The following is a 26876-nucleotide window of genomic DNA, read 5'->3' on the forward strand; positions in this document are numbered from 1 at the left end:
TTGTTCTTCTACACTTTTCAGTGACCTACCATTTAATGTGTATTCCCTTTCCTTGTTAGCCCTCCCCAAATGTATTACCTCACACTTCTCTGGATGGAATTCCATTTGCCACTGTTGTGCTCAATAAGATCACCTCACATTCTTCTAAACTGCAATGAATATAGGCCTAAACTGCTCAACCTTTCTTCATAACCCCCTCATCTCACGAATCAACCTCGTGAACCTTCTCTGAACTGCCTCCAATGCAAAGAGACCAAAACTGTATAAAGTACTCCAGGTGTGGTGTCACCAACACCCTGTACAGTTGTAGCAGGTCTTCCCTACTTTTATACTCCATCCCCCCTTGCAAAAGAGGCCAACATTCCATTTGCCTTCTTAATTACTTGCTGTACCTGCATGCTAACTTTTTGTGTTTCATGTACAAGGACCCGCAGATCCCTCTGTACTGCAGCATTTTCTAATCTTTCCCCATTTAAATAATTTGCTTTTATATTTTTCATACCAAAGTGGATAACCTCACATTTTCCCACATTATACTCCATCTCCCAAATTTTTGCTCACTCACTTAGCTTATCCATATCCCTTTGTAGATTCTTTGCGTCTTCCTCACAAATTGCTTTTCCACCTATCTTTGTATCATCAGCAAATTAAACTACATTACTCTTGGTCCCTTCATCCAAGTCATTAATATAGATTGTAAATAGTTGAGTTCCCAGCACTGATCCCTGTGGCACCCCACTAGTTAGTTTGCCAACCTGAAAATGACCTATTTATCCCAATTCTGTTTTCTGTTAGTTAGCCAATCCTCTATCCATGTCAATATATTACTCCCAATTCTGTGAGCTCTTATCTTGTGCAGTAACCTTTTATGTGGCACCTTATCGAATGCCTTCTAGAAATCCAAACACATGACACCTACTGGTTCCCCTTTATCCACCCTGCTCATTACATCCTCAAAGAACACCAATAAATTTGTCAAGCATGATTTCCCTTTCATAAAACCATGCTGACTCTGCTTGACTGTACCATGATCTTCTAAATGTCCTGCTGCTACTTCATCAATAATGGACTCCAGCATTTTCCCAATGACTGATGTTAGGCTAACAGTTTCCTGCTTTCTGTCTCCCTCCTTTCTTAAATAAGGGAATTACATTTGCTGTTTTCCAATCAAAAATCCAGGATCCAGGGATTTTTGGCAGATTACAACCAATGTAGCCACCATCTCTGTAGCCACTTCTTTTAATACCAGAGAGAGAAACAGTGTCTGACCTATCAAGAAAGACTGGATCAACTGGGCTTGTATTCACTGGAGTTCAGAAGAATGAGAGGGGACCTCATAGAAACATTTAAAATTCTGACGGGGTTAGACAGGTTAGATATAGGAAGAATGTTCCCAATGTTGGGGAAGTCCAGAACCAGGGGACACAGTCTAAGGATAAGGGGGAAGCCATTTAGGACCGAGATGAGGAGGAATTTCTTCACCCAGAGAGTGGTGAACCTGTGGAATTCTCTACCACAGAAAGTTGTTGAGGCCAATTCGCTAAATATATTCAAAAAGGAGTTAGATGAAGTCCTTACTACTAGGGGAATCAAGGGGTATGGTGAGAAAGCAGGAATGGGGTACTGAAGTTGCATGTTCAGCCATGAACTCATTGAATGGCGGTGCAGGCTAGAAGGGCCGAATGGCCTACTCCTGCACCTATTTTCTATGTTTCTATGTATTGCTTCCAGCTTGGTTAGCCCAATCTATATGCATATCAAAGTCACCCATAATAACTGCTGCACCTTTATTGCATGCACCCCTAATTTCCTGTTTGATGCCCTCCCCAAGGTGTGGCCTCACCAAGGCCCTGTACAACTGCAGTAAGACCTCCCTGCTCCTATACTCAAATCCTCTCGCTATGAAGGCTAACATGCCATTTGCCTTCTTCACCGCCTGCTGTACCTGCATGCCAACTTTCAATGACTGATGCACCATGACACTCAGGTCTCGTTGCACCTCCCCTTTTCCTAATCTGTCACCATTCAAATAATATTCTGCCTTTCTGTTTTTGCCACCAAAGTGGATAACTTCACATTTATCTACATTCTACTGCATTTGCCATGCTTTTGCCCACTCACCTAACCTGTCCAAGTCACCCTGCAGCCTCTTAGCTTCCGCCTCAAAGCTCACACTGCCACCCAGCTTAGTGTCATCTGGAAACGTGGAGATATTACATTCAATTCCTTCGTCCAAATCATTAATGTATATTGTAAATAGCTGGGGTCCCAGCACTGAACTTTGCGGTACCCCACTTGTCACTGCCTGCCATTCTGAAAAGGACCCGTTCATTCCTACTCTTTGCTTCCTGTCTGCAAACCAGTTCTCTATCATGTCAATATATTAGCCCCAATACAATGTGCTTTAATTTTGCACACTAATCTCTTGTATGGGACCTTGTCAAAAGCTTTTTGAAAGTCCAAATACACCATATCCACTGGTTCTCCCTTGTCCACTCTAGTTACATCCTCAAAAAATTCTAGAAGATTTGTCAAGCCTGATTTCCCTTTCATAAATCCATGCTATCTTGGACCGATCCTGTCACTGCTTTCCAAATGCGCTGCTATTACGTCTTTAATAATTGATTTCAACATTTTCCCCACTACCGATGTCAGGCTAACCGGTCTATAATTCCGTGTTTTCTCTCCCTCCTTTTTTAAAAATTGGGGTTACATTAGCTACCCTCCAATCCATGGGAACTGATTGAGAGTCTATAAAATGTTGGAAAATGACCACCAATGCATCCACTATTTCTAGGGCCACTTCCTTCAGTACTCTGGGATGCAGATTGTCAGGCCCTGGGGATTTCTCGGCCTTCAATCCCATCAATTTCCCTAACACAATTTCCTGACTAGAAACATAGAAAATAGGTGCAGGAGCTGAATGTAATGGCTGAACATGAAACTTCAGTACCTGCCTCCTGCTTTCTCGCCATACCCCTTGATCCCTCGAGTAGTAAGGACTTCATCTAACTCCCTTTTGAATATATTTAGTGAATTGGCCTCAACTACTTTCTGTGGTAGAGAATTCCACAGGTTCACCACTCTCTGGGTGAAGAAGTTTCTCCTCATCTCGGTCCTAAATGGCTTACCCCTTATCCTCAGACTGTGACCCCTGGTTCTGGACTTCCCCAACATTGGGAACATTCTTTCTGCTTCTAACCTGTCTAAACCCCGTCAGAATTTTAAACATTTCTATGAGGTCCCCTCTCATTCTTCTGAACTCCAGTGAATACAAGCCCAGTTGATCCAGTCTTTCTTGATAGGTCAGTCCCACCATCCCGGGAATCAGTCTGGTGAATCTTCGCTGCACTCCCTCAATAGCAAGAATGTCCTTCCTCAAGTTAGGAGACCAAAACTGTACACAATACTCCAGGTGTGGCCTCAGCAAGGCCCTGTACAACTGTAGCAACACCTCCCTGCCTCTGTACTCAAATCCCCTCGCTATGAAGGCCAACATGCCATTTGCTTTCTTAACCGCCTGCTGTACCTGCATGCCAACCTTCAATGACTGATGTACCATGACACCCAGGTCTCGTTGCACCTTCCCTTTTCCTAATCTGTCACCATTCAGATAATAGTCTGTCTCTCTGTTTTTACCACCAAAGTGGATAACCTCACATTTATCCACATTATACTTCATCTGCCATGCATTTGCCCACTCACCTAACCTATCCAAGTCACTCTGCAGCCTCATAGCATCCTCCTCGCAGCTCACACTGCCACCCAACTTAGTGTCATCCGCAAATTTGGAGATACTACATTTAATCCCCTCGTCTAAATCATTAATGTACAATGTAAACAGTTGGGGCCCCAGCACAGAACCTTGCGGTACCCCACTAGTCACTGCCTGCCATTCTGAAAAGTACCCATTTACTCCTACTCTTTGCTTCCTGTCTGACAACCAGTTCTCAATCCACGTCAGCACACTACCCCCAATCCCATGTGCTTTAACTTTGCACATTAATCTCTTGTGTGGGACCTTGTCGAAAGCCTTCTGAAAGTCCAAATATACAACATCAACTGGTTCTCCTTTGTCTACTGGAAACATCCTCAAAAAATTCCAGAAGATTTGTCAAGCATGATTTCCCTTTCACAAATCCATGCTGACTTGGACCTATCATGTCACCATTTTCCAAATGCGCTGCTATGACATCCTTAATAATTGATTCCATCATTTTACCCACTACTGAGGTCAGGCTGACCGGTCTATAATTCCCTGTTTTCTCTCTCCCTCCTTTTTTTAAAAAGTGGGGTTACATTGGCTACCCTCCACTCGATAGGAACTGATCCAGAGTCAATGGAATGTTGGAAAATGACTGTCAATGCATCCGCTATTTCCAAGGCCACCTCCTTAAGTACTCTGGGATGCAGTCCATCAGGCCCTGGGGATTTCTCGGCCTTCAATCCCATCAATTTCCCCAACACAATTTCCCGACTAATAAAGATTTCCCTCAGTTCCTCCTCCTTACTAGACCCTCTGACCCCTTTTATATCCGGAAGGTTGTTTGTGTCCTCCTTAGTGAATACCGAACCAAAGTACTTGTTCGATTGGTCTGCCATTTCTTTGTTCCCCGTTATGACTTCCCCTGATTCTGACTGCAGGGGACCTACGTTTGTCTTTACTAACCTTTTTCTCTTTACATACCTATAGAAACTTTTGCAATCCGCCTTAATGTTCCCTGCAAGCTTCTTCTCGTACTCCATTTTCCCTGCCCTAATCAAACCCTTTGTCCTCCTCTGCTGAGTTCTAAATTTCTCCCAGTCCCCGGGTTCGCTACTATTTCTGGCCAATTTGTATGCCACTTCCTTGGCTTTAATACTATCCCTGATTTCCCTTGATAGCCACGGTTGAGCCACCTTCCCTTTTTTTATTTTTACGCCAGACAGGAACGTACAATTGTTGTAATTCATCCATGCGGTCTCTAAATGTCTGCCATTGCCCATCCACAGTCAACCCCTTAAGTATCATTCGCCAATCTATCCTGGTCAATTCATGCCTCATACCTTCAAAGTTACCCTTCTTTAAGTTCTGGACCATGGTCTCTGAATTAACTGTTTCATTCTCCATCCTAATGCAGAATTCCACCATATTATGGTCACTCTTCCCCCAAGGGGCCTCGCACAATGAGATTGCTAATTAATCCTCTCTCATTACACAACACCCAGTCTAAGATGGCCTCCCCCCTAGTTGGTTCCTCGACATATTGGTCTCGAAAACCATCCCTGATGCACTCCAGGAAAGCCTCCTCCACCGTATTGCTTCCAGTTTGGCTAGCCCAATCTATGTGCATATTAAAGTCACCCATTATAACTGCTACACCTTTATTGCATGCACCCCTAATTTCCTGTTTGATGCCCTCCCCAACATCACTACTACTGTTTGGAGATCTGTACACAACTCCCACTAACGTTTTTTGCCCTTTGGTGTTCTGCAGCTCTACCCATATAGATTCCACATCATCCAAGCTAATGTCTTTCCTAACTATTGCATTAATCTCCTCTTTAACCAGCAATGCTACCCCACCTCCTGTTCCTTTTATTCTATCCTTCCTGAATGTTGAATACCCCTGGATGTTGAGTTTCCAGCCCTGATCATCCTGGAGCCACGGCTCCGTAATCCCAATCACATCATATTTGTTAACGTCTATTTGCACAGTTAATTCATCCACCTTATTACGGATACTCCTTGCATTAAGACACAAAGCCTTCAGGCTTGTTTTTTTAACACCCTTTGTCCTTTTAGAATTTTGCTGTACAGTGGCCCTTTTTGTTCTTTGCCTTAGGCTTTTCTGCCCTCCACATTTCCTCATCTCCTTTCTGTCTTTTGCTTTTGCCTCCTTTTTGTCTCCCTGCATTGGTTCCCATCCCCCTGCCATATTAGTTTAACTCCTCCCCAACAGCACTAGCAAACACTCCCCCTAGGACATTGGTTCCGGTCCTGCCCAGGCGCAGACCGTCCGGTTTGTACTGGTCCCACCTCCCCCAGAACCGGTTCCAATGCCCCAGGAATTTGAATCCCTCCTTGCTGCACCACTGCTCAAGCCACGTATTCATCTGCGCTATCCTGCGATTCCTACTCTGACTAGCACGTGGCACTGGTAGCAATCCCGAGATTACTACTTTTGAGGTCATACTTTTTAATTTAGCTCCTAGCTCCTTAAATTCGTTTCGTAGGACCTCATCCCTTTTTTTACCTATGTCGTTGGTACCAATGTGCACCACGACAACTGGCTGTTCTCCTTCCCATTTCAGAATGTCCTGCACCCGCTCCAAGACATCCTTGACCCTTGCACCAGGGAGGCAACATACCATCCTGGAGTCTCGGTTGCGGCCGCAGAAACGTCTATCTATTCCCCTCACCATTGAATCCCCTATCACTATCGCGCTCCCACTCTTTTTCCTGCCTTCCTGTGCAGCAGAGCCAGCCACGGTGCCATGAACTTGGCTGCTGCTGCCCTCCCCTGATGAGTCATCCCCCCCAACAGTACTCAAAGCGGTGTATCTGTTTTGCAGGGGGATGACCACAGGGGACCCCTGCACTACCTTCCTTGCACTACTCTTCCTGCTGGTCTTCCATTCCCTATCTGGCTGTGGACCCTTCTCCTGCGGTAAGACCAACTCACTACACGTGATACTCACGTCATTCTCAGCATCGTGGATGCTCCAGAGTGAATCCACCCTCAGCTCCAATTCCGCAACGCGGACCGTCAGGAGCTCGAGGCGGATACACTTCCTGCACACGTAGTCGCCAGGGACACCGGAAGTGTCCCTGAGTTCCCACATGGTACAGGATTTACTTCAGTTCCTCTTTCTTGCTAGACCCTCGGTCCCCCAGTATTTCCGAAAGGTTATTTGTGTCTTCCTCAGTGAAGACAGAACCGAAGTATTTGGTCAATTGTTCTGCCATTTCTTTGTTCCCCATTATAAATTCACCTGATTCTGACTGCAAGGGACTTACATTTGTCTTCATTAATCTTTTTCTCTTCACATATCTATAGAAGCTTTTTCAGTCACTTTTTATGTTCCCAGCAAGCTTACTCTCATACTCTATTTTCCCCCTCCTAATTAAACCCTTTGTCCTTCTCTGCTGAATTCTAAATTTCTCCCAGTCCTTAGGTTTGCTGCTTTTTCTGGCCAATTTATATGCCTCTTCCTTGGTTTTAAAACTATCCCTAATTTCCCTTGTTAACCACGGTTGAGCCACCTTCCCCATTTTATATTTATGCTAGACAGGGATGTACAATTGTTGAAGGTCATCCATGCGATCTTTAAGTGTCTGCCATTGCCTATCCACCGTCAACCCTTTAAGTATCATTTGCCAGTCTATCCTAGCCAATTCACGTGTCATACCATCGAAGTTACCTTTCTTTCAGTTCAGGACCCTAGTCTCTGAGTTAACTGTGACAAGGACACTGTTTGTATCATGGTTTCCTCTCTCCAGATACTTTACTTTATTATAAACATTTCCATTCATTACAACTTTATTTTATATTCTCTGTCTCAGTCGTCCATATCATAACTAATATTTTTCTGGTATTATTATTCACAAAGCAAAATACTTCATTGAGCCAGTATAAATCTGATATTTCCTTCATCTGGAATACAAGGAAAAGTGCAAGCAGCTCCTTCTCACAGTGAGTGCATTATCATTCACAGAGCGCAGAGACACAGAACTGGCCTCAATCCTATTATCACAGGCAGCAGAAGCTGTCACTCCAACAGTGATCCGAAGTGGCTGAGTTACATTGTGAATCTTACGGCCACTGGAGCGGTAGGATCCAATGCTGTTTCACCATTGAAACAGATCAGATTCATACGAGATACTGAAATATACAGAATAAAACCCACACTTGCACACCAGAAGCTGATGGGTATAGATTAAAACCCACACTCATAGACCAGAAACTGTCAGGTACAGATTAAACCACACACTTTTTAGCAGAAACTGATGGTTACATATTAAACCCACACTCATACCAGAAACTGACAGCTATGGGATAAAACCAACACTCCAATACCAGAAACTAACAGGTACAGATTAATCCCACATTTTTTTTTACCAGAAACTAACAGGTACAGATTAATCCCACATTTTTTTTTTACCAGAAACTGACAGATACAGAATAAAACCCACACTCATATACAGAAATGACAGTTACAGATTAAACCCACACTCGTATACCAGAAACTGACAGGTACAGGTTAGACCCACACTCATATACCAGAAACTGACAGGTACAGATTAAACACACACTCATTTACCAAAAACTGACAGGTACAATTTAAACACACACTCATATACCAGAAACTAACAGGTACAGATTAAACGCACACTCATATACCAGAAACTGACAGGTACAGAATATCATGCACACTCACATACAGAAACTGCCAGGTACAGATTAAACCTCACACTCATATCAGAAACTGACAGGTATCGAATAAAATACACATACATATTCCAGAAACTGACAGGTCCAAATTAAAACACACATTCACATACCAGAAACTGACAGATATAGATTAAACACACACTCACATCCCAGAGATGGGCAGGTAATAAAATACACACTCATATACCAGAAACTGACAGGTACAGAATAAAATACACACTCGCATACCAGAAACTGGTAGGTACAGATTAAACCCCACACTCACATACCAGAGATTGAAATGTATAGAATAAAATGCACACTCACATATCATAAACTGACAGTTACAGAAAAAAAGAACACACTCACATACCAGAGACTGACAGGTACAGAATAAAATACTCATTAATATATCAGAAACTGACAGGTACAGAACAAACACGCACTCATATACCAGAAACTGACGGGTACAGAATAGTAACCCACACTCATATAGCAGATACTGTCAGGTACAGATTACACCCTACACTCATATACCAGAAACTGACAGGTACAGATTAAAATACCCACTCGCATATTAGAATCTGATATGTACAGATTACACCCCACACTCACATACCAGACACTGACAAGTACAGGTTAAAACCTATACTCACACATCAGATACTGACAGGTACAGATTAAACCCACACACATATGGCAGAAACCGACAGTTGCAGAATAGAAACCCACACTCACATACCAGAAACTGACAGTTCCAGATTAACCCCACAGTCATACATCAGAAATTGACAGGTACAGATTAAAGACCACACTCGCATACCAGAAACTGATATGTATAGATTAAATCTCACATTCACATATCAAAAACTGACAGTTAGATATTAAACCCACATTCATATACCAGAACCAAGAGGAACAGAATAAAATCCACACTCACAAAGCAGCTGACAGGTGCAGATTAACCCCACAGCCATACCAGAGACTAACAGGTACAGAATATTTATTCATAGGCAGTCCCTCGGAATCGAAGAAGACTTGCTTCCACTCTAAAAATGTGTCCTTAGGTGACTGAACAATACAATACGAGAACCACAGTCCCTGTCACAGGTGGGACAGATAGTCATTGTGGGAAAGGATGGATGGAACTGGTTTGCCACATGCTCTTTCCGCTGCCTGCGCTTGATTTCTGCATGCTCTCGGCGATGAGACTCGAGGTGCTCCACTTAGGGCCGTCTTTGGCCAGGGACTCCCAGGTGTCAGTGGGGATGTTGCACTTTATCAGGGAGGCTTTGAGGGTGTCCTTGTAACGTTCCCTTTGTCCGCCTTTGGCTCGTTTGCCATGAAGACGTTCTGAGTAGAGCGCTTGCTTTGGGAATCTTGTGTCTGGCATGCGAACAATGTGGCCTGCCCAGCGGAGCTGATAAAGTGTGGTCAGTGCTTCAATGCTGGGGATATTGGCCCAGTCAAGGACATTAACGTTGGTGAGTCTGTCCTCCCAGGGGACCTGCAGGATCTTGTGGAGACATAGTTGGTGATATTTCTCCAGCGACTTGAGGTGTCTACTGTACATGGTCCATGTCTCTGAGCCATACAGGAGGGCGGGTATTACTACAGCCCTGTAGACCATGAGCTTTGTGGCAGATTTGAGGGCCTGGTCTTTGAACACTCTTCTTCAGACAGCCAAAGGCTGCATGGGTGCACTGGAGGCGGTATTGAATCTCCTCATCAATGTCTACTCTTGTTGATATGAGGCTTCCGAGGTATGGGAAATGGTCCATGTTGTCCAGGGTCACACCGTAGATCTTGATGACTGAGGGGCAGTGATGTGCAGTGGGGACAGGTTGGTGGAGGACCTTTTGTCTTACGGATGTTTAGTGTAAGGCCCATACTTTCGTACTCCTCAGTGAATACGTCGACTATGTCCTGGAGTTCAGCCTCTGTATGTACGCAGCTGCAGGCGTCGTCTGCGTACTGTAGCTTGATGACAGAGGTTGGGGTGATCTTGGATTCGCATGCCAGACACAGAATTCCACAGATTCACAACCCTCTGGGAGAAGGAATTTCTTCTCCCAGAGGATTGTGAATCTGTGGAATTCTTTGCCCAAGGAAGCAGTTGAGGCTAGCTCATTGAATGTATTCAAATCACAGATAGATAGATAGATTTTTAAACAATAAGGGAATTAAGGATTACGGGAAGCGGGCAGGTCCACGGCCAGATCAGCCATGATCTTGTTGAATGGCGGAGCAGGCTCGAGGGGCTAGATGGCCGACTCCTGTTCCTAATTCTTATGTTGGACCTGACCTGGAGTCGACGAAGGTTGAACAGGTTCCCACTGGTTCTGTAGTTTAGTTCCACTCTAGTGGTAAGCTTGTTGACTGTGAGGTGGAGCATGGCAGCGAGAAAGATTGAGAAGAGGGTTGGGGTGAAGTCCCAGCCCTGTTTGACCCCAGTTTGGACATGGGTTGGCTCTGTGATGGATCTGTTGGTAAGGATCACGGCCTGCATCTCGCCGTGGAGCAGACAGAGGATGGTGACTAACTTTTGGGGGCATCCGAAACAAAGGAGGACGCTCCATAGACCCTCGTGGTTGATATTGTCAAAGGCCTTTGTAAGGTCGAAGAAGGCCATGTACAAGGTACAGAATAAACACCACACTCACATATTAGAGAGTGACAGGTACCGATTAAAACCCACAATCACATAACCGAAACTGAGAGGTACAGAATAACCCCCACAATCATATACCAGTAACTGACGGGTACAGATTAAACGCCACACTCATATACCAGAGATAGATAGGTACAGAATTAAATACACACTCACATACCAGAATCTGACACCATCAGTTCCCGGTGATCCAGACCGCCGTGCGCCTGCTGCTGCCCGGGGAGCTGGCCAAGCACGCCGTGTCGGAAGGGACAAAGGCGGTGACCAAGTACACCAGCTCCATGTAAAACTCCACGCTGTCCTGACAGAACAAACCCCATACACAACGGCTCTTTTAAGAGCCACCCACAGCCTCTCTGAAAGAGCTGCACAAGCGCATCACCCTTTAGACTCAATTTACTGTAATTATTTCCTGAACATGTGTGTTTGAGAACCTTTGCAGTTCCAGCTGTGGATTTAGTTTTGATTTCTCATAAGCAGCTTCACTGTCCGGTTTGACGTTAGGCCGCTGTTGAATTTCCCGCCATTCAAGCTACAAACACGGTTCCTTGTCGCTCGTTCCCATTTACAGCGCCTGTCGAGGAATTAGGAGCTTGTTTAGGGGATGAGACTCACATTTCAGTCACCTCATTCGCAAGCCCCTTTCGAGTTTATTTTTCAATTCCTGTTGCAGGTCAATCCTTGTATTAACCCGGGACTCCCCGCAGTGTAAAAACCGAGAATGGGAGTTCGTACAGAGACCAGAACGGGAGCAGTGTGAACACTCTGTCCCTCTTCCCTTTTCACAGAAGGACTTCCAGTTCTGGTCTCACTTCCCCCTGTGCGGAGGATCGATCCATGATCTGTGATTCCCAACTTTTACACAGTTTGAGCTGGAATGTGCCCCGTTACAGAGTCAGTGGGGATTGATTGCCGTCCGTTACAGACAGATTGACAGTGAACGCGAATTTAATCCTGATTTTAACAGTCTGGAATTTGTAAGGGAAATATGGAATAAAATAAAAGGAAGTAAAACCTGTTTGTAAACTTTTGGCTAATGGTGAATTTATTAACATAATCCGCACTTAAAAAAATTATTGGCGGTGTTTTTGAAATTAAAAATCGTTCGAGGTCTGACTGTTGACAGGAATTTCCGCCCTCGTTTCATTGGTGGTCTCAACAGACAATGGGTAAGGCGAGAGATTAACATTCAGCGGTGATTTGAGTAAAGAATCACCATGACTGGATGAGGAGGCAAAGGATTGGGTAAAGGCAAAGTCAAGCGAATCTCGGGCCTGATCTACGAGAAGACCCGCGTGATACTGAAGGTTTTCCTGGAGAATGTGATCCGCGATGCGGTCACCTACACTGAGCACGCCAAGCGCAAGACGGTCACTGCCATGGATGTGGTCTACGCTCTGAAACAGCAGGGCCGCACTCTCGATGGGTTCGGCGGCTGAACAACGCGACCTTTCCCCCAAGCACAACACAAAGGCTCTTCTCAGAGCCACCCACCGCCTCACAGAGAGAGCAGTGACCCGGGGAACGGGGGCGAGATAGTTGATTTACATTTTGTTCTGCATAGATATGTTTTTTTGCCAAAATCGATATTGTGGTGTTAGGTGTTTTAAATCAGCATATACACGATGGACAGGATGTCCTTTTAGTTTTCGAATCATAGACATTTACGGAGCATTCCAGATGAAGGTAATACTGAAACAACTAATGTAGTTAGAACATAAGAACATAAAAACATAAGAAATAGGAGCAGGTGTAGGCCATACGGCCACTCGAATCTGCTCTGTCATTTAATACGATCATGGACTACTTCCGTGCCCCATAAACCCTTATTCACTTATCGTTTAAGAAACTGTCTGTTTCTGTCTTAAATTTATTCAATGTTCCAGCTTCCACAGCTCTCTGAGGCAGCGAATTCCACAGATTCACAACCCTCAGAGAAGAAATTTCTCCTCATCTCAGTTTTAAATGGGCGGCCTCTTATTCTAAGATTAAGACCTCTAGTCCTAGTCTCCCCTAGCAGTGGGAACATCCTCTCTCGTTCACCTTGTCAAGCCCCCTCATAATCTTATATGTTTCGATAAGATCACCTCTCAATCTTCCAAGGCCCAACCTACTCAACCTTTCCCCATAAGTCAACTCCCTCATTCCGGAATCAACCTTGTGAACCTTCTCTGAACTGCCTCCAAAGCAAGTATATCCTTTTGTAAATATGGAAACCAAAATTGCATGCAGTATTCCAGGTGTAGCCTCACCAATACCCTGTACAACTGTAGCAAGATTTCCCTGCTTTTATACTCCATCCCATTTGCAATAAAAGCCAAGATTCCATTGGCCTTCCTGATCACTTGCTGTACCTGCATACTGACCTTTTGTGTTTCATGCACAAGTACCCCCAGATCCCGCTGTACTGCAGCACTTTGCAATCTTTTGCCATTGAAATAATAACTTGCTCTTTGATTTTTTTCTGCCAAAGTGCATGACCTCACACTTTCCAATATTATACTCCATCTGCCAAATTCTTGCTCACTCACTTAGCCTGTCTATGTCCTTTTGCAGAATGTTTGTGTCCTCACACATTGCTTTTCCTCCCATCTATGTATCGTCAGCAAACTTGGCTGTGTTACACTCGGTCCCTTCTTCCAAGTCGTTAATATAGATCATAAATAGATGGGGTCCCAGCACTGATCCCTGTGGCATCCCATTGGGTACTGATTGCCAACGTGAGAATGAACCATTTAGCCCGACTCTCTGGTTTCTGTTCGTTAGCCAATCCTCTATCCATGCTAATATATTACCCCCAACCCCATGAACTTTTATCTTGTGCAGTGAGTAACCTTTTATGTGGCACCTTGAAAATGCCTTCTGGAAGTCCAAATACACTACATCTACTGCTTCCCCTTTATCCACCCTGTTCGTTACATCCTCAAAGAATTGCAGCAAATTTGTCCAACATGACTTCCCCTTCATAAATTCGTGCTGTTACATCCATGTTACATCAGTGGCAGATAAGAAAGGTGTTGAATTAAACGATGGGAGAAAGGCAGCATCAGGGCGGAAAGACAGTGAGGGCCCCTTGCCCTCAGAGAAGGACTCCCAAGTCCTGATCAGAAGTGACCTTCAGGCAATCTCGGTTACAAACCGGTCAATGTCTCGAACATATAAAAATCTAGATCGACAAACACAGCAGCGAGTTTGCTGTTCAGATATATATATAGGAAAAAATGTGAATGAAACTTGCTCATAAGTCCGGCCGTCATTAACCATTTTTACCTGAGAGCAGAACAGAAACATAAAGAACAGAGTACAAATCGGGAGGGGATGCAATTGATGACCTCATTTAAGAATTTGAGATTGTGGCGAGCAATAAATCTGATTGGATGTTTAAAGAGACCAATCAGAGAGATACAGAACAATGGAAATTGACAACGCAGCCAATGAACCAATCATAGTCATTGCCTTCACCAATTCCTCATTAGCATAGGGCTGTGGGCGGAGTGTGGGGCTGCCTATATAATACTAGCCTGGAGCAGAATTTGCTTCATATCTGTGCCCGACTGAACAAGACGATGCCTGAGGAAAAGAAACCAGCTTCAAAAAAGGGTGCCAAGAAAGTTATCAAGAAAACACCACCAAAGGGCGGTAAGAAGCGCCGAAAGTCGAGGAAGGAGAGTTACTCCATCTACATCTACAAAGTGATGAAGCAGGTTCACCCCGACACCGGGATCTCCTCCAAGGCCATGGGCATTATGAACTCGTTTGTGAACGATATTTTCGAGCGCATCGCGGGTGAGGCTTCCCGCCTAGCCCATTACAACAAGCGCCGCACCATCAGCTCCCGGGAGATCCAGACCGCCGTGCGCCTGCTACTGCCCGGTGAGCTGGCCAAGCACGCCGTGTCGGAAGGGACAAAGGCGGTGACCAAATACACCAGCTCCAAGTAAAACTCCACGCTGTCCTGACAGAACAAACCCCAAACACAACGGCTCTTTTAAGAGCCACCCACAACATCATTAAAAGAGCTGCAAAAAATACATCTCCCTTTAGACTGAATTTACTATAATTATTTCCCGAACAACTGTGTATGAGAACCTTTACAGTTCCAGCTGTAGATTTAGTTTTGAATTCTCATAAGCAGCTTCACTGAGGGGTTCGACCTTGGTGTCGCTGGAATTTCCTGCAGAGTCAACTACAAACACGTCCCTGGTCGCTTTCACTTTGTTCTCAGACCCGTTCATTAACAGCGCCTGCCGACGAATTTATTTTGGGGGGCGAGGAAACTCCGATTTCAGTCACATTCTCACTCGAGCCCTTTTCACGTTTTGTTTTATTCCATTGCGCTCAGTCTGTTTATTAACCAGAGACTCCCCGCAGTGTAACAACCCAGAATGGGAGTTCTTAGAGACTAGAACAGGGGCAGTTTGAACACTCTGTCCCTCTTTTTTCACAGAAGGACTCTCCGTTCTGGTCTCACCCCCACAGCAGCTCCTGTGAAAACAAGTTCACTTTTACAAAGCTGGAACTGGAATGTGTCCCGTTACAGAATCAGTGGGGACTGAGTCCCGCCCGTTACAGACAGTTTGAAGCTGAAGCCGAATTTAATCTTGATTGTAACAGGCTGGAATTTGCAAGGCAAACATGGAATAAGACAAAAGGAAACAAATTGTTTAGAAATATATGGCTAACGGTGCAGTTACTAACATAATCCGCAATTTTAACAATTATTGGCGGGATTTTTGAATTTTAAAAATCGTTAGATTCTGATTGTTGGGAACCAGTAATTTCCGCCCTCCTTTCTTTGGTGGACTAAACAGGCTGTGATTGGTCATCGGAAACGGCCAATGAAATCCACCACAGAGTGACCAATCACAAGTTGGCTCCCTGCATCCCTCCAGAAGGTATAAGAAGGGCAGATATGGGAGGAGTTTCTCATTCCTTGTCTGAACCTGCGGATTGTGGAAATGTCTGGAAGAGGAAAAACCGGCGGTAAAGCTCGGGCCAAGGCCAAGTCTCGCTCCTCCCGGGCTGGACTGCAGTTCCCTGTGGGCCGTGTTCACAGGCTCCTGCGAAAGGGGAACTACGTTCAGCGTGTGGGTGCCGGAGCCCAGGTCTACATGGCTGCTGTGCTCGAGTATCTGACCGCTGAAATCCTGGAGCTCGCCGGCAACGCGGCCCGCGACAACAAGAAGACCCGCATCATCCCCAGACACCTGCAGCTGGCCATCCGCAACGACGAGGAGCTCAACAAGCTGCTGGGAAAGGTGACCATCGCTCAGGGTGGGGTGCTGCCTAATATCCAGGCTGTGCTGCTGCCCAAGAAAACCACCACTTCGTCCAAGAGCAAGTAAAGCGGATAAGATTTAATCTAATAACCCAAAGGCTTTTTTCAGAGCCACTCACAGTATCTGAAAGGGCTGCTTACTGTATTATTGGAGACCTTCAGTTCAGGTACCGATAAATTGGTCTGTTTCAGACCTGTATGCGGGAGTTTTCAGTTCCTGGTATCTGCATTACGGTTCTCTGCTCACCCAAACTGTTCGAGTTAGCAGCTAATAATTAAACTACAGTTGTCAGAGCCTCAAAACTTGTATAAATACTGCAACCGGTTCCTTAAATATTCTTTAGTCTATCAATGAAAGCTGTATGAAGAGAGTCGGCTGTTATTAAAAGGGCCTAGTTTAATTATGGTCTGGTTTGAGAGTTTGAATGCTGGTTCTGTGCCCGGGAGCTCCGGCCGTTCCCGGGCTGTGTATTTCTCTTCCTTAGCCGGCCAGTTTAGACCTACACTGAGCAGCCAAGCGCAAGACGGTCACTGCCATGGATGTGGTGTACACTCTGAAACGGCAGGGCCGCACTTTCTATGGATTCAACGCGACCCTCTCCCCCAAGCACAAAGCAAAGGCTCGTCTCAGTGCCAACCACCGCCTCACAGGGAGTGGGGGAGGGGAGGAGGGGCGGGGAGCTGGAGGGAGATATCGTTGATTTATATTTTGTTCTGTATAGATAGATATTTTCGCCAAGGTCTATATGTTTTAAATCAGCATATGCACGATGGATGGTATATCCTTTTAGTTTCAGAATTATAGACATTTATCATCGAAGCTTCCAGGACGGAAGGATGCCACTTCGGCCCATCGTGTCCGTGCCGGCCAATAAAAGGTTATCCAGCCTAATCCCACTTTCCAGCTCTAGGTCCGTAACCCTGCAGGTTATGGCACTTCAAGTGCACATCCAAGTAGTTTTAAATGTGGTGAGGGTTTCTGCCTCGACCACCCATTCAGGCAGTGAATTCCAGATCCCCACCCTCTGCGTGAAGAAATTTCCCCTCTAAACCTTCTGCCAATTACTTTAAATTTCTGTCCCCTGTGCTAAGGGAAATAGGCCCTTTACAGCACAACTCTTTTGGGGAAAACATCATAAATTAATCCAAGTGCCCCCAGATCTGGGGGACACTCCAAACACTTTTCTGTGCCCTTTTTTTTTTTGTTATTTTTGTGGGTTTTTTTTGGGGCAGAAAAACCATAATTTACAAGTGTCCCCTATAAAAGGGAAGGGGGACACTAAAACCCAGCAATTAAAACAAATCAAACTTCAAAACATATAAAATCATATTAAAATTTGGTGCCGGGGGTGACAATGCACTCCAGTCCCTCCGGCACCTACCTCTCGCAGAAGGCCGCGAGCGTACCGGTGGACACCGCGTGCTCCATCTCTAGGGACACCCTGGCCCGGATGTAAGCACGGAAGAAAGGCAGGCAGTCAGGCTGAACGACCCCCTCGACCGCCCGCTGCCTGGACCGGCTGATGGCACCCTTGACCGTGCCCAGGAGCAGTCCTACAAGAAGGCCTTCGGACCTACCCGCTCCCCTCTGCACAGGGTGCCCAAAGATCAGGAATGTGGGACTGAAGTGCAGCCAGAAATTGAGGAGCAGCCCCTTTAAATAATGGAACAGGGACTCTTCCAGACCGCAGAAATTGCAGGCGGCCTGGGAGCCCGTGAACCAACTTAAACATTTATTGCATGGGACTGCTCCGTGTACCACCTTCCAGGCCAAGTCCCCGATAAATAATGGGAGAACTCCCGCATAGAGTGCATTCCATCGGGGACCCCTGCCTCCTCCAGATGGCAAGATGGTACGCCATGGAGTGTCCGGATGGCAGACGAGGATGGCAAAGTTGAGAGTGTGCAGGAGCAGCCTGTACAGGAAACCCCTCCATGCAGAACTGAAAGGCACGGAGGGGATTTCCCCGAGGTGGCTCAAGTTGTGAGGCGCCGGCTCCCAAGGGAGGTTCCGCGGTTTGGCACCGATGAGGAATTCTGTCCGGACGGGGGGCAGTTCGGACGGGATCTCCTCACGTGCTTGAGCCTCCTCGACACACTTAATGGAGTCAGGGCCCAGAGCTGTTTTTAGCGACTCAATGGCATTGGCCATGCAGCGGACTTCGGCCGAATTTAGGTGCCAAGCCAGCATGTCTGGCGTCATCCAGCCTGCTCCTCCATCATTGAGCAGGTCCCTGACCCTGGTCACCTCGCCAGCCGCAGCCCTCTTGTTCGACTGCCACCTGAAACCTCGGTCGTGGAGGTACGGATTCCCGAGCAGCGGCTCCTGCAGGACAGCTGCCACTCCAGCCGGTGGAGAGCTGCGCTTGGTGGAGACTTTGTCCAGACCCTGATGAGTTCCTGGTAAAAGACAGGCAGCCCCTCGATGGTGGTCCTGATGCCCCCCAAGCTCACAAACAGGAGCTGCATGTCGTAGTTGAGGCTGTGCTGCTGGCGGAAGAAATGCGTCACCAGTGCACGCCACCTAGGAGGGGGCTCAACGTAAAGGTATCTCTGCAGGGTCTGAAGACGGAAAGTCGCTAGCTGGGTGCTGACGCACACCAACAACTGACCGCCCTCCCTAAGCGGGAGACTCAAGACCGCCGCAGAGACCCAGTGCTTCCTGTTGTTCCAGAAGAAGTCCACCAGCTTCTTCTGTATCTTGGCGACAAACGCAGGGGGAGGGGTCAAAGTGACCAGCCGGTACCACAGCATAGCGGCCACCAGCTGGCACTCGACCCCTGTAGGACAGCACTTCGAGCAGTCCTGTCCAGCGCCCGAGGCGAACGGCGACCTTGGCCTCCAGCTCTTGCCAGTTCGCCGGTCAGGCTTCCTCGTCAGGGCTCAGGTAGACTTCCAGATAGAGGAGATGGGTCGTGCTCCAGGCAAAAGGCCTGAGCTCCTCTGGCAGGGAGTCCACTCACCACTGACCCACCAGGAGTCCGGAACATTTCTCCCAGTTGATACTGGCGAAGGATGCGGCTGAGTAAATCTGCTGGCACTCACGCATCCTCCGCAGGTCAGTGGGATCCTCTACCGTGAGGAGCACATCATCGGCGTAAGCTGAGAGGACGACCTCCATGCCCAGCCCTTGCAGAGCCAGTCCTGTCAACCTCGTCCGCAGGAGGCACAGGAAAGGCTCCACGCAGATGGCATATAACTGGCTGGACATGGGGCATCCCTGGCGCACCCCACTCCTAAAGCGAAGGGGCATCATCAAGGACCCATTAACCTTAATCAGACACTCCGCGGTGGCATACAAAAGTCGGATCCGGGTGACGAAATGCGTCCCGAGCCCGAAAGCGCGCAGAGTTCCAAACAGATAGTCGTGATCCACCCTGTCGAACGCCTTCTCTTGGTCGAGGGATAGGAAGGTGACCGACAGACCAGCCTCCTGGGAATGATGGATGAGGTCCCGAACCAGATGGATGTTATCGTGGATTGTCCGGCCCGGGACTGTGTAGGACTGGTCGGGGTGGATCATGTGGTCCAGCACAGTGCCAAGGCGAGCAGACATCACCCTGCCAAAGATTTTGTAGTCCGTGCTGAGGAGGGAGACTGAGCGCCAGTTCTTAAGTAGGCGGAGATCGCCCTTCTTAGGCAGCAGGACGATGACTGCCCTGCATCTCCCCAGTTGCCAGACTTTCCCCCAGGACCCGCACGTTGTCACCCCCCAGGACGTCCCAGAACGCCCTGTGGAACTCCATGGGTCAGCCCGTCCAGCCCTGGGGCTTTTCCCCTCGATAGCCAGTGGAGGGCGCCAGGCTTAGCGGAGCTTCCAGATTTTCGGCGCCCTCCGGGCCGACCTTCGGTAGGTCCTCCCACAAAACTCTACGCACTTCCTAGCTGGACGGCTCCGGAGAGAACAGAGCCCCATAATATCCTCGGGCCCTGTTGCTGACGCCCTCCAGATCTGAGACAGAGAGCCATCATCGGCCAGCAACGTCAAGAGCTGCTTACGGACACCCTGTCTTTTTTCCAGCGAGTAGAAGAAGGGGGAGCCGCGGTCCAGATCCCGCAGGAACCGGATCCGCGACCTCACGAACGCGCCTCGGGACCTGACGAACTGCAGTCCTTCAGCGCTGCCTTCTGCGCTTCGTACACCATCCGCAGGGCCGGGTCCTCGACGACCTGACTGAGACGGGATTCCAGGTCGAGCACCTCTTTTTCTAGGCCCGCACCTTGGTCGACCCCCTCGCATACTCTTGGTAGAAGACACGGACGTGAATCTTGCCCATGTCCCACCATAACCTCAAGGAGGGGAAGTCCCCCTGCTTCCTTCTCCAGTCGGCCCAGAAATGACGGAACAAGTCCTGGAACCGCTCGTCCTCCAGCAGCTGGTTGTTAAAATGCCAGTACGCGGATCCCGTCCTCGCGTGGAGCGAAGCAAGCTCCGCCCACACCAGGTGGTGGTCCGAACACGGCACCGGCTGCATGGAGGCCGCCGGAACACAGGAAACGTACGCCCGAGACACGTAAAGGCAGTCGATTCTGGACCATCCTCTTCCAGGCCTCACCCAAGTAAAGGCGCTGGAGTCGGGATGGCGATTTCGCCAGACGTCCACCAAGTCGAAGGACCCGACCAGGTCCCTCAACTTCTCGATCGCCGTCATGCTCTGCGTGGCACCGGAGCGGTCCCTCACCTCGAGGGTGCAGTTGAAATCCCCTCCGAGGACAATGCAGTTGCCGACAGCGACAGAGCCAAGAAGAGCGGACACTTCATCGAAGAAGCGCGTTTGCTGCGGGCCGGGCTGAGGTGCGTACACATTCATGAGATGGAGCGGCACGTCCCCCAGGTGAACCGTGACGTGCAGCAAGCGGCAAAATGGCCACCCCACAAGAAGTGGCAGTGTGGTGACTCATGCGGACCTCTCCTTGCCATTCCAGGAGCCACGTTCGTCTCCCGGAACGGTGTGGGTTTCTTGCAGGAAGCACACCGCGTATTTCCCCTCCCGCAGGAGTAAAAAATTGTTAAATCTACGGCGTGCCTCTCTGCCGCCGTTGATGTTGAGCCTGGCTATGGTTATCTTCATGACAACCTCTACTTAACCTATTGTGGTGGGGGGGGAGTGGAGTCGTTTGTTGACCTCCACTCCCTCAGCAGCCCAGCGAGCAATGTTTTGAGCCGACGCAGCTCAAGGCTTTACGCCTTTGATAAGGGACCACCCGCGGCCATGGTTTTAGCGGCAGCGCAGATGGACCTGATGAGGAGCGCCGGCTCGGACCATTTTTCCAGGGCCAGATGGGCTCATTTGTGGCGAGCCTGGCTCTGGACCATAAAGTCCCGGAGTTCCTTTACAGGAATGAGGGGGGACTCAGCAGCGGGCACGAGGAGATCCACCACCTCACTGGCGATGGACTCCAGATCTTCTCCCGCACCCTCCACCGAGTCCCCATCCCCCTCCGGGAGTTCACCGCTAGCAGCCGGTCCATCGACCACCCGAGGTGCGACAAACGGCCCGGCCACTCCATCCGGCCCTGGCTCTGCCCCGATCCCGCCACCATGATCGTCGGCAGACGAGTCCCCACTGGGCTATTTTAATTGTGGTGCTGGGTCAGGAAGCAGCAGCGGAAGGGGTTCCTCCTCAGCCCCAGGCACCGGGGAACATGGAGAGACCTGGTCGAAGAACTGCTCCAGGTCCTCCAAGTACCCCACCTCCAAAGTTGGGGGCGAGGGTTGGTATTCTTCCCCATTCCCGCCGCCACCCCCCAGCCCAGTGTGTGTCGGTTCTTTAAAATTATTAAAATTTTATTTATCTGCCAGATCGAGCAGATCCCGGGAGATGTTGTATATTGGCTGAGCGGGCTCAGGTTCGGCCTTTTCAGCCCTGCCCACCTCAGTCCCTGGGATGCCCGACCCAGCGGCGACGCATTCCTCCGCCGGCCCCACGCCCCCCACAACAGGCAGATCTTCCTCGCCATCCCCGGGAGGCAGAGGCTGGGCAGCCTCGACTGTCTGACTCTCCCCGGGGACAGATTCTCCCCCACCTACGGCGCGGTTTGGGGGTGCTGGTGGGGGACGCGGGACATGTGGCAGGCACCAACTCCTCCGTGGAGGGATATTGTTCCCCTTCCACCTCATTGGAGCGGTGCCTCCTTTTTTGTCTGGGGGAGGGGGCGCGGAGACAGGGAGACCTCAATGACTGCCGAGGCCTCCCGCTCCACTCCCCCCTTTTATTTTTCGTGCCCACGCCCAAGCCCCTCTGCGGTATTGGTCGAGGGCTTGGGCACGGGCTCAGGGCAGGTGACAGAGGTAGGCCGGGTGCGGTGATGAGGCTGTCCGGTGCTCAGGGGACCCGCCTCGAGGTATTTCACCTTCCTCCATGCCTTCCTTCCACCCGGACGCTCTCCCTCCTCACCGCCGGAGGCCATGAAGACAAAGGCCTCCAACGATGTCCGCGCATCCACGCGGATGCTACTAGGGGGAGGGGTGGCGATGGCGCCAGCCTTGGCTGCCTTTGGTGTTTTGGTGGCCTTGGAGGTGGGGCAGTTCTTACGAACATGCCCCACCTCCCTACAGGCATGGCACCGCACGCCGTCCAACGTCCCCTCGTGCACCACGTTAAAGGTGCCCTCTGTCATCTCCTCCCGCGCCAGCCGGACAAAAAGCTGGCGCTGGAAGGAGAACACATGATGCAGGCTGGTCTCCCTGAGACCGAGCGGTATCGGGTTAATCCCCGACCTTACCTCCCCCAGTTGATGTAGGTGGGGGAGCAGGAGCTCAGCGGGAACAAAGGGCGGGACATTCGAAAGAATGATCCTCTGCGTGGTGGCCTCGAGAGGGTCCACCGGCTGGAATGTCTGACCCACCGTGTGCCCCTTTTCAAGGGCCAGGGACACCACCCGCTCTGACCCCAGGAAGAACACAGCCTTCCTGGACATCTTGAAGGCCACGACAATAGCCGAGGGGCCGACTACCCCAGCCATCGCCCACACGCAGTCCTTGATGCTCATAGTGAGGTGAGTGTAGCTCTTGACCCCATGTTTTTTAGTTATTAATCTAAATGGTAGCAGTGCAGCTGGATGCGCAGTGGCTGTGGAAGCCACCTGCGCGTAAGTCTTAACTGGCCCTGCCACCGACATAGATGGGGTTGCCATCACGGGGTCCCTTTAAGGGTTACACTCACCCCAAGGTCACAGGCCTTAATGGTCTTAATAGGCCTCGTTAAATGTGGGAGCAGAGGGAGCTCTTAATGAGGCACACCTCTCCCCTAGTTAACGATTAGGAAGGGGCCTTGCTCCCTCTGCTCATTGTCTTGATTTTTTAATTAGGAGGAAAGAGCTCTCAGGGAGAGAGGGGAGAGACAGAGAGAGTGACAGAGAGAGAGGGGGGGTGGGAAAGAGGGAAGCTGTGAGGGCAGGTCTCCCCTCACAGTGCTGGGTGGGTGTTTTGCTGGGGTGCACTCCCCAGATGGCAAAATAACAGTCTTATTAGGTGGTCTTTGGGGGGGAGGGGTTCTGCTTCGACTACCCATTCAGGCAGTGAGTTCCAGACCCCCACCCTCTGCGTGAAGAAATTTCCCCTCTAAACCTGCTAATTACTTTAAATTTATGTCCCCTGTGCTAAGGGAAATAGGACGTTTACGGCACAGAAGGTACAGCATATTCCAGTGAAGGTAACACTGAAACAACTAATATAGTTACAGCAGTGACAGATAAGAAAGATGTTGAATTAAACGGTGGGAGGAAGGCAGCATCAGGGCGGAAGGTCAGTGAGGGTCTTTTGCCCTCACAGAAGGACTCCCAAGTCCTGACCAGAAGTGACCCTCAGGCAATCTCGGATACAAACCGGTCAATGTCTGTCGAACATGTAGATATCTCGATCGATAAAGAACAGAGTATGGCTTGGGAGGGGATGTAACTGATAAACTAATTCAAGAATTTGAGATTGTGGCGAGCAGTAAATCTGATTGGTCTCTTTAAATATCCAATCAGAGAATTACAGAACAATGGAAATTGACAACGCAGCGAATGCACCAATCACAATCGTTGCCTTCACCCATCCCTCATTAGCATAGGGCTGTGGGCGGAGTGTGGGGCTGCCTATATAATACGAGCTCCGAGCTAAGTTTACGTCATGTCTGGGTCGGATTGAACAAGACGATGCCTGAAGAGAAGAAATCAGTTACTGCCAAGAAAGGCGCCAAGAAAGTGATCAAGAAAACGCCACCGAAGGGCGGCAAGAGGCGCAGAAAGTCGAGGAAGGAGAGTTACTCCATCTACATCTACAAAGTGATGAAGCAGGTTCATCCCGACACCGGCATCTCCTCCAAGGCTATGGGCATCATGAACTCGTTTGTGAACGATATTTTCGAGCGCATCGCGGGTGAGGCTTCCCGCCTGGCCCATTATAATAAGCGCTGCACCATCAGCTCCCGGGAAATCCAGACCGCCGTGCGCCTGCTGCTGCCCGGGGAGCTGGCTAAGCACGCCGTGTCGGAAGGGACAAAGGCGGTGACCAAGTACACCAGCTCCAAGTAAAACGCTGACGAAACAAACCCCAAACACAACGGCTCTTTTAAGAGCCACCCACAACCTCTCTGAAAGAGCTGCACAAACGCGTCATCCTTTAATCTCAATTTACTGTAATTATTTCCTGAGCATGTGTTTTTGACAACATTTAAAGATCCAGGGTAGATTTAGATACGAATTTTCAGATAATTGGTTTTACTGTCCGGTTCAGCCTTAGCTTCGTTGATGAAGTTCCCTCCCAGTAAAATATAAACTCCCTGGTCGCCTGCCGACGAATTATGGTCTTGTTTTAGACTTTACTCACCTCATTCTCTCTCAAGCCCTTTTTCAAAAAAAAAATCTAGTTAGTCAACCCGCTTATTACCCGGAGCCTGCGTGTGCAACAACTCAGAATGGAAGTTCTTACAGAGACCAGAACGGGGCAGTTGGAACACTCTGTCCCTCTTCTCTTTTCACAGAAGGACTTCCAGTTCTGGTCTCACTCCCGCCTGTGCGGAGGATTATCCATGATCTGTGATTCCCAAATTGTACAAAGAATGAGCTGGAATGTGTCCCGTAACAGAATGTTTGAAAGTGAACCCTAATTTAATCCTGATTGTAACATCCTGGAATTTGGAAGGCAATATGGAATAAAATGTGTTTGGAAATCTTTGGCTAATGATGAATTTATTAACATAATCCGCATTGTAAAAATTACGGGCGGGGTTTTTGAAATTGAAGATTCGTTGGAAGTCGAACAATAATTTTCGCCCTCTTTTCAGTGGCAGGCTAAGCAGATGGTGATTGGTCATCGGAAAAGACCAATGAAATGCACCGCAGAGCGACCAATCACAAGTTCACTCCCTGTATCCCTCCAGAATGTATAAGAAGAGCAGATGAGGGAGGAGTTTTGCATTCTTTTTCTGAACCTGTGGATTGTGGAAATGTCTGGAAGAGGAAAAACCGGCGGTAAAGCTCGGGCCAAGGCTCGTTCCTCCCGGGCCGGACTGCAGTTCCCTGTGGGCCGTGTTCACAGGCTCCTGCGAAAGGGGAACTACTCTCAGCGTGTGGGTGCCGGAGCCCCGGTCTACATGGCTGCTGTGCTCGAGTATCTGACCGCTGAAATCCTGGAGCTGGCCGGCAATGCGGCCCGCGACAACAAGAAGACCCGCATCATCCCCAGACACCTGCAGCTGGCCATCCGCAACGACGAGGAGCTCAATAAGCTGCTGGGAAAGGTGACCATCGCTCAGGGCGGGGTGCTGCCGAATATCCAGGCTGTGCTGCTGCCCAAGAAAACCACCACTTCGTCCAAGAGCAAGTAAAGCGGACAAGATTTAATCTAATAACCCAAAGGCTCTTTTCAGAGCCGACCACAGTATCTGTGGAAGGGCTGCTTACTGACTTAATTGAGTCAGAGCCCTTTAATTCATGTACCGATAGATTGGCTTATTTCAGACCTGTAAACATAGAAAATAGGTGCAGGAATAAGCCATTCGGCCCTTCGAGCCTGCACCACCATTCAGTAAGATCATGGCTGATCTTTCACCTCAGTACCCTTTTCCTGCTTTCTCTCCACACCCCTTGATCTCTTTAGCCATAAGGGCCACATCGAACTCCCTCTTGAATATATCTAACGAACTGGCATCAACAACTCTGCAGTAGGGAATTCCACAGGTTAACAACTCTTGAGTGAAGAAGTTTCTCCTCATCTCAGTCCCAAATGGCTTACCCCTTATCCGTATGGGGGAGTTTTCAGTTCCCGTTCTCTGCATTACGGTTCTCTGCTCACACATACACTCTTCCAGTTAACAGCGAATAACTGAACTACAGTTGTCACTCAACAATTGTATAAATACCGCCACCGGTTCTTTAAATATTCTTTAGTCTGTCTATGAAAATTAGAGAGTTGGCGGTGATGAATTAATATAGTAATCAAAGAGCCTAGTTTAATTCTGGTCTGGTTTGAGATAATTTGAATGCTGCTTCTGTTCCCAGGCTGTATATTTCTCTGCTAAGCCAG

The 26876-nt window shown here is 48.6% G+C and overlaps 1 protein-coding gene across 2 annotated transcripts in view; it reads left to right on the forward strand.

The window, feature by feature from the left end:
- Positions 1–25649, forward strand: part of LOC139254458 (zinc finger protein 436-like) — a 49141-nt gene extending 23492 nt beyond the window's left edge. Inside the window, exon 4 of one of the 2 annotated variants that reach the window (XR_011592006.1) lies at positions 25636–25649. The gene's annotated coding sequence lies outside the window, so the exon portion shown is untranslated. Of the gene's footprint in view, positions 1–11873; positions 12089–25635 lie in introns of those variants that run through there. The other variant, XR_011592007.1, reaches the window with a different exon arrangement.
- The last annotated feature ends 1227 nt before the right edge of the window (positions 25650–26876 follow it).

Source organism: Pristiophorus japonicus, unplaced genomic scaffold (genome assembly GCF_044704955.1).
Source record: "Pristiophorus japonicus isolate sPriJap1 unplaced genomic scaffold, sPriJap1.hap1 HAP1_SCAFFOLD_540, whole genome shotgun sequence".
Taxonomy (NCBI): Eukaryota; Metazoa; Chordata; class Chondrichthyes; family Pristiophoridae; genus Pristiophorus; species Pristiophorus japonicus.